This window comes from Electrona antarctica (assembly GCF_951216825.1).
Source record: "Electrona antarctica genome assembly, chromosome: 19".
Taxonomy (NCBI): Eukaryota; Metazoa; Chordata; class Actinopteri; order Myctophiformes; family Myctophidae; genus Electrona; species Electrona antarctica.
The window spans coordinates 31,433,964-31,446,683 of record NC_136800.1 but is presented as its reverse complement, the minus strand read 5'-3'; positions in this window follow the sequence as shown (position 1 = coordinate 31,446,683).

The window sequence follows — 12,720 nt, the reverse complement described above, 5'->3', positions numbered from 1 at the left end:
GTATGTAAAGTCTCAATATTTGAGTGGCATGTGGTTATTTGTGCACGTTTTGCTCGGGGTGATTTTTATGCCGTTTTGTGCTCAGCTGAGGCACATTCAATCTCCTCTGGTTGCATAAAAGGAAAAATACACATAGCTTTGTAAGGCGCTAGAGCTTGGCTGCTCTGTTTATTAGGCTAGACATGAGAGGAGAAAGGAACACAGTCTACAGTCTCGGTAGTTAAAACATGATTGTTTGAAGTTGGCTCCCCACAATCCACAGTGATTTCCTTCTAACGTATGTGTGTCTTGTAAATTCCGCAAGAGAGAGAGAGACAAGGATGGGACATAGAGTCTGAGCAGTGCCAGAGGAATTAATTATTGTTATTTTTTTTACAGGAGAAACACATGTTGCATGAAGATAGTTGAACGCTTTAACAATTTAAGCCTATAATCTGTTGTAGCGTGACCATGGCGGAAATGTGCATCACATTGCACGTTGTGAACTTGCAGATTGGGTATACTTTTATGAAAATATAGCCTAGTCCAGGGGTTCTCAACCCGTGGGTCGCGACCCCTTGGGGGGTCGCCAAATTATTTTGGGGGGTCCCCAAATTAAAAAAAAATATATATATATATATTTTTTTTTCTTTTTCTTTTTTTGCAACTGAATGGCTGGAAAATGGAAATGAAGAGTTTACATGGTACACCTAGTACACCTTCCCTAATGATTATGTCTGGTTTCAGTATTTATTTATGGTGTATTGTCTCTATTATTAAGGTTATTGTAGCAGTCAATTTATATTGGGGGTCGGGAGGGGGCGGGGCTTCGGTCCCGAGACATTGCCAAAGCATTTCCGGGGGTCCCTGGCCAAAAACGACAATCCCAGTAGCGAGCATTTGCATTATCATGTGCACGTGACCGGGTTGGTTTACCAGGCTACCAAAAATAGGGAGAGAATAATGTGTATGTTGTGCTTGGGGGTGAACAAGGTATGCTGGGTAATGGAATGTTTTAATGATGAAAATCTAATAAAAAGATTAATAGAACAAAAAACTAAATAGAGACTCCAGAGTGTGTTTGTTTTGGATTCCCAATGTACGAATTGGCGGCAAAACATCCAAAAGACACACACATGCACACAATAATGTTCCAACAACATTTCCATGGGCAGCTTCAATGAACTGGATGGCTACTTTTATTGTCCAACAATTGGGACTTGCTGAATGTTGGCTGTGGCAGAAGACAATATAATTAAGTGTTTTACAGTCGTGTCTGACCACAGGATGCCTAATTGTTTCTGCTGATGGCACAGACAGCGGGTCAAGGAGAAACAATGAGCGCCCATTTGTAACTGTCGCCCGCTAACATGGGGTAAATGGAGGAAAAAAAGGCATTAGTTGATGCTGAAACCAGCCCCCTCCTGCTCTAAGTTCCATGTGATTTACATACATGCAAATGAAGGGGAACGTGATCGGAATACATGTTATGAGCACAACCCCCATCTCTCCCTTTCACTCGGAGTCTCTTTTCTTTTGGATGCCATGGATTCGAAAGCCTAATTTATGCTTTAACGTATGGCCTATCACCCTTCGAAAATAGCAGACCTACAAGCCCACAAGCTGTGAAGCACTATAGGTTGGCTATTTTTGACATACGTACGACACCATTGTGCGACAAAGTATGAATCAGGCTTAAGCCAATGTAATTAGACTACACAGTGTCAGGCAAGGCACCCTAGCTGTGTCTATCCACCTCCCACGAGTGTTATGAGCTTGTCCTGGGGGGCTAAACAACAAACAAACACAGGTTGGTCACATGTGTTCTAACTGCAGTGTGTGTGTGTGTGTGTGTGTGTGTGTGTGTGTGTGTGTGTGTGTGTGTGTGTGTGAGTGTGTGTGTGCGCGTGCACACACACACACACACGTGCATGTCTAATTGTTTGGGGTCTGCCACATACTGATTCGGTTCCCTATCTTTAATCCCCATCCTGTAAACATGCTGTTCAAGCAGCCTACTGGAGGCTACGTACTGTACAAATCTTCCGCAGAGAGAGGGGGTAGTTCAAAAGAACAGCATGATGGCTAGTCCTGCTAGCAGGAGCTTGGCATTAGCACAGTTTATAATGCTAGAGATGAGATGGCAGCTAGCTATATAGCTGGCTGACTGACTGTAGCAGGGATGACCTAATGTAGGCCAGCAAGGAGCTGCTTTCATCCAAATGTAATTATGGTATGAATAATGTATATAGACTATACAGGTGACCCCAGTGGGAACCGAACCGCGAAATCTGGCCATATATTAATGTTACACTGTATATGCTCTCCTCACCGAATGAACCGTGGCCACCAAGCTCTGATTCGAGGTAATTGAAAAGCTACCTGAAAAGGTTGTGAGCTATAGCGGGAGAATCGTTTGTGGGAGTTCCGCTGAATCCAAATCCTCCATTTAGCCTTTGTTTGGTTTGGTCTCTGCAGGCAGTGATAAGCTGGATGTGTGGGCTAAGCATAGGCTAACCCTCTCAGCCATTACGTGTGTGACCAAGCCCATCCAAATCCAGACAGTGAGTGTCAGATGAGGTATCCATATTTAGAGGGTAATCCTACTGGACAAAGAGGCTAGGATGGTAGCTAACACAGCATGGCAAAACTGTTATTATTCCAGCTCTGCATGCAAATTCTAATCTGCATACATTTTTTAGGTTGTTATGTTGAAAATGCCCGGGGCTATATGTGGCAAAACAACATTTGGACTGCAACCACAATGGCTCCGTATCAATTTTATATTCAGCCAAAGCCCTTCAGTGTTGGCAAAAACGTAGCGGTCAAACAAAGCAGATATTTTCAATGTACACTTAGAACTTACAGAAATGCATTCCTGCCCACCACTGTGGAGACTGGGGTTCGAATCCTCCACAGTGCCTCCGGCTTGGTCGGGCATTCAAACAGACACACATTGCCCATATAAGAGGGGAGGGCGATCTCTGTCACTGCATGCCTACAGGTTGGTCAGGATGACTGCTCAGTGGGGAGAGGAAGTGGAATACATAGCATGTCCCTCTGCATGCATTACACCCGAATCTCCTGTCTCAGGTCACCCCTGTAAATTACCTTTTCAGCCAAGGCACCCTTGAATTAAATTGACAGAAGTACAGATACATGTGTCGGGAGGAAAATTTGAGAGAATAGTAGTTTACTAGTTTCCATTACGACAGATTCAAAATAACTTCACCCTTAACCCAGCATCCCTATTCTGGAGCCTGGAGGGAACATTCATCAAAAATAGCAGATTTGTGATGGATATGTGATATTTTTGGCGAGGAGGTTTGGTGGTCTGTCTGACTTAAGTGGTTATTCTGCGCCACCCCTGGATTCGGCACACTAAGGTGCAACGGCATCCATTTTGAGAACCACCTCCCCAAGACCGACGAGTCGAGGTCAGCATTGACAAGGACAGCATGGGGAACTGGGGATTGGCATGACTAAATGGGGAGGAAAAAAAGAAAAAGATAAAGAAAAAGAGGAAGTTACATGAAAGCTGCAAAAGATCGAATAGGATAATTCAATGATAAGGAAATTTCTGAGATGAGAGAGCAGCAATCAACTTACAAGAGAGAACAGACTACATCTAAAGAAGAGTGTGAAATTTCCCTTAGGAAACTCCTGTTAAGGATACACAACTTCCAAAAATCATCGAAACACATCATTTTACGTATGGCTGGAGGACGTTTTCCAATGCAGAGAGGGCAACCCTTCGACACAAGAAGATTTACATGAAATATCAACATGTTGATATATTGATATTCCCCCCCGTTTAACATCATTCTGAACCAAGAAAGGGACAATAGTGGAGAGAATAGCTGCATTGGCTGGGTTGCAGCCTTAGTCTTGACAGACAGGCCGCGACCTAAGGTCACTGACTCCATGTTTTTCATTTAGGACCCCATCTTTGACACTCTCCAGCCTTTATTTTCCATTAAGAACAGACATTACTGTGCAAAATAATTAAATTCAAGTAAAAACAGAGCGGACATGCAGAAGACAAAATGGTCTTCTGTCACAACAGTTTGAGGCCAGAGTTCCTCTTTTGATTTTGGTTGTAATTTTTCATTCAGTGTTTTTCTCTTCCTCTGTGGCCTCTTTCATCTGCTCTCGGAGGCAGATGGTGGAGGCCCTGTGCTCTCACATCACATAGAACATGTTGGAGGCCCTGTGCTCTCACATCACATAGAACATGTTTACATGTGCTTTTCGGGCCCGCATTGATACAATTGTGTAAGAAAACAGATCACGTACATTAGAGGGAAGGAATATTCCTACAGAAGTGTAAGCATATATTAAGTTACAATCCATCTTGCTCACTTGTGTCCTGGCTCACTCCAACAGACATGCAAAGAAAGGAACAGACACAAGGAAATACATGCAAACACACACACACACACACACACACACACGCATGCACACGCATGCGCATGCACACACACACACACACACACACACACACACACACACACACACACACACACACACACACACACACACACACACACACACACACACACACACACACACACACACACACACACACACACACACACACACACACGCATGCACGCACACAGAATCAATAGACGCTGCTTCTAGGCAACAGAAATGCAAGCCTGCATGATTGTGATTGTAGAGTAGACCTATGTATGTGTTTATAGCATGTTATTCTAAACTACTACTCATCTAAAGGGGAAAATATATAGGCTGGTCTTGACTTTGCTACATACACTATACACAGTATCAGATATTTGTGTGAGTCTCTGATTGTGTGTTATGTGCGTGCCCTTATGTGTGTACTGTATGTGTGCGCATGTGCATGCACTCGTGTGCGCATGTGTGTGTGTGTGTGTGTGAGACCATATTTGCATGTTGTCTGTAGAATTCTGTGCATTTGCCCACCACTGTGCTATGCCATGGGCGTCCAGTGACAGTGATGAATAAGCATTATTAAACAGGAGACACAGTCCTGGTGGCGTCATTTATCTTCATCATAGAAACGCAGTCCCTCCCTGCAGTCAGTGCATATCTGATCGTCAATAACCAGGCCTGTCGCAGCAGTTTGTATGTTTTATGACTCTTGAGCTGAAACTGTTAAAATGATCTGAGCCGGCGTGTTTTTTTGTGTGTTGGAAGCAAAAAAATAAGGAAAGAGACGTGATAAAAAGTGATTTAAAGTAAACGGGGTTGGATCAAAACACTGCCTTTCCTGGTTTCGAACAAGGCTACAGTATGTAAATAAGGGAAGCGCAGAAACGTTACTTTCTTCGTCCAGCAAGTCCAGCTGGCATATTGGTCAGGCAATGGGAGGCAAACTGGAGCTGGAAGATTGATGGAATGCATTGAAGTCAATGAGACCCGCATGGACAAGTGAATAAACAATATTTAAATGATTACCTAGTGACTAGATACAGGGGACTATAGACTCTGTGTTGATGTAGTGAATTGTGATTGACCGTTAACATAGCAGGTCTACAAGCTCTTAGATTCGGTATATAGATTTCACATATTTTCATGTGACACCTTCGAACAATGAAGTATAAAAGAAATAGCACTTAAGTGATTAAATAAACATCACTGATGCCTATAGTGGTGGGAAAAGCACATGTCCCTCCCCCTTTGCCTGTACTGTATGACTCAGACCCACAGCCTCAATAACAGGTTGATCTACAGTACAGCTCTATTGTGGTGGAATGAACTTCTACAGGCAGCTCTCAAAGGGAACGTCAAGCTCCGAACAGAGACTTGCCGGCCAAGTGAGTGCCGCACTGCGGCTTTTAACGTTACACATATAGGATAAAGATGTTCCCCCCATCTGGTGCTCTCTCATCTGGACACGGTCCTACTGGGGATATGGGGGGTCATCGAGTGGTTTTGTTTTACTGTTGCCTCAAATCACAGGGTGAAAAATGCAGAATGCGCGTGCAATTGAGTAAAGAGGCACTCACATTGGCACACATGTGGCACAACCCTATCTCAGGCGCACACACATACAGTACAGTACTAGAAAGCTAAGCGTATGCATGAGCAAAACCTCAATGACACACATAATGTGTGTATATGTATGTGTGTGAAGCAAAGAATGCGCACTTGCATTATCATGCCTGCATCTGTGTGTGTGTGTGTGTGTGTGTGTGCGTGTGTGTGCGTGTGTCATGCGTGCATGTGTGTGCGTGTGTCATGCGTGCATGTACACCCACATCCACACACATAGGCACGCACACATACATAAATGTATATATGATCATGATCATTAGTGTCAGTACTATTACCAGATGGCCATCCATCCATATTATGGCGGTGCCTCCCTCCACAGGTGGTGGGTGCTTCCCCCTCGCTCGCCTTGTCTCTCCCCTGTGATTGCACACATCTGGTTCCACCATCCCGTATACTTATCTCTGCCCAGTAAAAACCCGTGGCCTAGACCTCAGGGTCATTCTTTAATGGCGAGGGGATTGAGCATCTTTCTCTCATCCTTTATTGGATGGTGAAACTCACGACAGGGAAGTGGAGTGGCTGAGATTGATGGATCTAATTCAGTTATTTTCTTTTAGGTTCTTATAGGTTGCCGTGAACCAGCTGTTGACTGGAAATGGTGCAGTTATATAGTGCCTTCAATCCAAAGTGCTTTACAATGCGCGTGACATTCACCCATTCACACGCACATTCGCTCACCGATGTCATGGGAAACCATGCTGCAAGCCACCGACCTGCTCACTGGGAGAAGTTAGGCGTTCAGTGTCTGTGTCTTGCTCAAGGACACTTCGACACCAACACAGGGGGAGCCCGGGATTGAACACTTCAGATTCCCAAGTAGTCTCTCTATACCTACTGCGTTGGCACCTATATATAGTAACACAATATCCAATTTATTTATAAAATGATTATTTCTGCGTGGTACTGTCGGATTTGCAACCAAACTTTGGCTCCTCTCCCAGCGGTTGACAAACATCAAGCTCTCTGCTGAACCGGCATCCTTACCAACCAGTAGGTGTTGTGTTGTTGCTATACATGCAGTAACTAATTACCCATCCACAAACAACACCAATTGTGTTATTTGGAGCGCCTGGCTTAGCCAAAGGTGAGTATACTTTACCACTGCGCAATCCAGACACCCCAGGCGATTCCAATTAAAGTCCATGATGTTGTCTTTCATGTACCTGCACAATCATTACACAAACTCACGAGTAAGGGCGGATACGTGCCATACTGTATTTACCTGGAAAGTCACAGCTATGAAGCGATTCCTCTGATGCAGATAAATAGTCAGTGTGGGAGTATAGTATGGGAGGTATAGGGAACAAGTCAAAGTCACTCAGGATAAGAGCGTGTAAGCTCTAATGTAAATGGAGCCTTCTCTTGTTCGAGGTTCAACAACAGAGTTCTTCCAGAGTCTGGCTGGCTGCTGCAGAGACAAGCTGCTCATCCCCATGAATGCTGACTTGGGAGCCTGCCAGCATCACAGAGCTTCAGTGTCCGGCCATGGAGGCATGAAATCCAGGAATGGGAAGCGGAGGGGGAGGAGGAGGTTTTCATGGCTAAGTGGGGCTAAGCAGTGGGGAGCAGGGCGTGTTACAGCCATTTCATGGAGCATTTGACAGCTGGAAGCTGGCGGGGTATCCTGCCGGAGTCCATGCCCGCTGGATTAAGGGGCTCAAGGTAGTCGCTGTCATCGTGGTCCAGCGTCAGCACACGCTTGACCGAGGAGGACGGCACAGAGGACCCGAAAACGTAGTGGGTGATGAAAGTTCTGCAAGGAGCAAACGTGAGATGAGATTCCCATTTTTGTACAGTATATGCCATTATCTGTAAGCAATAACTCTGTGCGTGGTAGGTCTTAAATATCAACTTTTCTTCTCATGAAAATGCAACACAGAAACACTGTGTGTTCCTCGGAAACATCTGCGAAAAGAAATATATTTATATAAGACCCTATGTGCCCTAGGCTATAACACACGAGAAAGGTTGCAATTCAGGAAAAAAGGAAGTGTGAAGTTTCACAGTACATACTGACACATAAGCTGATGACACACACAACCCTACACATCGGGAAAATGTGAGAAATATTGTATGACGTTCACGCAAAACAGCATATTTCCTTCAACGCCAATGCTTAGCTATACAGTATAAGCATGCATGGACTACGAGCACCTAATAACTATTCCATGTGTGGGACAGAAACAAAAACACACTGCAATCACGGGACTTGCCCTTTCGTGCACCTGTAAACATTAAAATGTAACATATTGCATAATGTCAACACCACAAATGAGAGTGGAAAAAAATAATCCAGGGGTTGTTTGTTGTGCTGCTTGGTTGAGCTTGTGATGGCCAAAAACATCCTGGCAACACACAGTAAAAACAGAAGAAAAAAAAAAAACACGTTCCAGATGTCTAAGTGGAAAAGGACAGTGGGGGGATGAACTGAGGAACTTCCTCTGTTGGTTTCCTTTGTCAGCCATCTTGATTTATGGTCTACTTTTTCCCCCCTCGTGGCTCCTTCCTTCCCTGAATTCCAGAGGGATGTGTCATTCACAAGCACTTCATCTGAACACTTTACCAAGGAGGGGAAAAAAGAGAGAGCACAAGCTAAAACAGGTGTCACCTCAACAAAGAGCGCTTATCTGACCTCCCAGCACGCTCTGCAGCGTATAACCGCCGCCTGTGCGAGGCGAGCATGGCATTAAACAAAATAATAGGCTTCGTTAATGGTTCTTTCGTGTGCGGATGGCAGCAGAAGCTGTAAAATAAGTGGTTTAGCACCCTTGTGTTGTGTCTTAGTGTTGACAACAAAAGAACGGGAGGGTTTCGGTTGAAATGATCCGTGACATTGCTCCGGGCGCGGCGCAGTCGCAGAGCGCATTAAAACATATCACCACAGTTTAACGTGTATGAGTAATGACAGTACAGAGCATGGGGACGTGGCCTCTGGGCAACCCGTTTCTTAATGCACAGTTCAATGGTGGCAAAAGACACAGATATTTTGTATTATTATGGAAATATGCATACAATTAACACGAAACCACGCAAGAAGATGGATTATGTAACGGCTGATCACTGAAACTGGTTTGTTGTTTGTTTGTTTGAAACAATATCACAAAGACAGACAAACTGTTTTCAGCCCTTCAGCCTTCATCAGTGAACACTGAAAAAAATATAGAAAAGGTCAAATCTCCGCCACGAGGCATGTTTCAATAATAGCAGCGTCTGACACAGTAACATCACACTGTGTCTGTACTCTGTGTGTGTGTGTGTGTGTGTGTGTGTGTGTGTGTGTGTGTGTGTGTGTGTGTGTGTGCACGCACACGCGTCTGTCTCTCTCTCTCTCTAGGACACACTTTAAATACCGGCAGTCGAACATAGTGCTTTGATGAGGTGTCTTTTGGATATACACTATCCATAGTAGACATGTCTACATAGTAGACATAGTTACATAGTTTCCCACCAGGAAAGTGGCACTTGAACACATCATGTCAGATGATCAAGTGGGGAAACTTGGACAGTGCGCAGGCGGCAGGCGCGCATGTCATAGGTGTGAAGGGCAAGTCATGATTATAAATGTATGTTGACTCAGACGTAGACGTGTCTCCCTCTCTCTGTCTCAATATGAACTACATGGCATGTCTGATGTTGGTGCCAAGGGACTAGTCTCACATAGACATTTGAGGTCCACACCTATTGGTGATTCAATATTATTGGTGATTCATTGGTGATTGAAGTCTTTAGGTTGGTCCTTCTTATTGGGATGGTGATGTGATTGGTAACAGATTAGGCATAACCTCTACTGTAACTGAACAATTATTATTATTAGGGTTGTCCCGATCAGATCGGGTGATCGGAAATCGGGGCTGATCACGTCATTTTCAAATGATCGGTATCGGATTGGGAGCCAAAAAACGTGATCAGGACATCCCCCAATATTATATCCATATCAGGATATTAGACTGGAAATTGTCTGTGATTTGGGATATTACGTGATCGGGACATCCCTAATTATTCTTATTCTTATTCTTATTATTATCATGCATGCACCACAAGAAACCTGACCATGGCGCAGCAAACGGATCCGAGTTGCACATTGGTGCAATCTTTGTCGATCTACACCAAACTCTTCGCCAAAAATAGCTGATCTATGTGATGCATTGTGAGTTAGAAGATTGGCTATTTCTGGCTAATGTTTCCAATAAGTATATGGATGCATAAGTGCTTAAGTGCAAGCTTACAAAAATCGGCCATTCATTTTTCCCATAGAGATTTACAAAAATCACACCTGTGTGAAGTGAGGGGCGCTCTTATCATCTATTGCTTCATTGTTAATGGGAATTTAAACTTTGTGTAGGACCGAAAGTCAATTTGCTCGTCTACATATGACTTAAATTCTCCATTAATTGTCAATGACATTAATAGTTTGTGTTAGGACAAAAATCTACACTACAGTATAGCTGAATATAGGATATATCAAAAATATTTATATCAATTATTCTATGCTCTCGTTGAGAGCTTGTAGATCAGCTATTTTCGAGGCGCAATCCAGCACTCTTTAGCTAGTGGAGATGCGTGCACGACATGGATTTCTAAACAAATTTGTTCAACGCAAAATGCTGCGTTCAAGTTCAGGAGACTTTGGGGTAAAAAAGCAATTCTTCTGAATGCTGCCTTCCGGCATGGCATGGAAAGGAGTGGCATTTGCATTTCATTCGTAAATGCTGCATTCGTGGTCTGGAAAGGGCAGTTGTTTTACAGACGGGTAAAAGGGCAGGGGCTGAAGCCCCCTTTGATGTCTATGTGTGCACGTCCCTGGTGTAAACACAAACATTGCGTAAGCACAAACATTGAAGACGAAGGTGAGAACGCAAATTCTGATTGGCCGGAATGATGTATGATAATGTACAATGATAAGAGCGCCCCTCACTTCACACGGGTGTGGTTCTAGTCTAGAATCAAGCCATCCAGGATCCTGGTGAATCATGAGCATAAAACCTTTGATTCTGATTCTGTGGGGGAAAAAAGATAAAGAAAATTACATTTTCAACTAGAATCAAAGGTTTTATGGTCATGAATCACCAGGATCCTGGATGGCTTGATTCTAGGCTTACAATAATTTATATCAATATTTTTGTAAATATCTATGGAAAAATAAATTGGAGATTTTTCACTGGAACCAGAAAACCACGCCCACTGCTATGGTTTATACTGTACATAACAAGAACCCCAAAATGGCTTCCCGTCTAGAAGGGTGAAAACCCAAAAGGGGTTCCCGTCCTAAATGTTATTTTTTGGATTATTCATTCAACATAAGTGAAAGTTTGCCTTGTATTCAAGCCATCACGGGGTAAATGATATATAACATTCCTTTAAGCACAGAGGTGAAGATATTACCGTATCTGACAGATGAGACAGGAGCACCTGTTTGCTTCATGCCGTCATGTGTTTTCAATGGACTCAAGTGAGCTGCAGCGAAACCCAAGGAATGCCATTACACATTCCATAACTCCACTGTGCCTGAATTCCAACAGGTTTAGGATGATGGAAGCAGCTGGAACACCCCAGTGCAAGTATGTACTCTGTGTGTGAACAAAAACAGCCTCAGTTGTTAATGATAAAGATATAATTTGTGATTTGACATTTACTGCATGCACTCCACCACACATTGGCCAGGTGATACCAGCCTTCTCAAATAAACTTTCTCCTCCTAGACAAAAATACATTCCTAACTGCAGTTGTCAGCATTGTGATATTCTTCTTTACATAATGCAGACGTATATATAGTGTTGCTGTTAGGTGGATACCTTGTATGTCCAAAACCAGTACTTTTCAAGAAGTGGAAAAAGTGTTCCAATGGATCCAATATTAATTATGAAATGTAAAAAGTAATACTTTTATTTTGTTCAATATATTTATTAAACAGACATATACTTAACCAGTTTAACTTTCACTGTTTTTTTATAGCAACCTATATAGATCGACCACTTTTGCACAACAATGTCAACACCGCTTTCTTCCTGACAGCAACGATATACTGCTTGTGAATGTGTGTGCGTGCGTTCACTTAGTGTTACAGTCTATGAAACCCCTAACCCCCCCGCCGTGGTCTTAATCTGGCCACGACACAGGGACACACCGCTCTCTGACAAATCCTATAGTCCCTCCTCCCGCTGGCAAAGCCGCTTTAAAAATGACTGACGATTTTCATGCAAGAGCATGACGTAAAAACACAGCGTGACCGCGACACCATATGCATATGGGGACTGTTCCATCTTCCTTTGCTAACACTCCATTTCTCTTAAAAGTTACCCCCCCCCCCCCCCCCCCCCACACACGCACACACACACACACACACACACACACACACACACACACACACACACACACACACACACACACACACACACACACACACACACACACACACACACACACACACACACACACACACACACACACACACACACACACACACACACACTCTCCCAAGGTGGCTCCCTAAATCGCCTTAATGGTGTTTGGCTAGTGCATCACCTTTGACCTTCTTAACACCAATGAATGGTACATGTATCTCAGAGCCACTCTACAGGTCCCCTGTGAGGGACTATGGGGGGAGGCAGGAGCTGGACTTAATATCAGGAAACACAATGGTATTTAAAAAATCACACCTGTGTGAACTGAGTGGTGCAAGGTCTTATATAGCCTGATCAG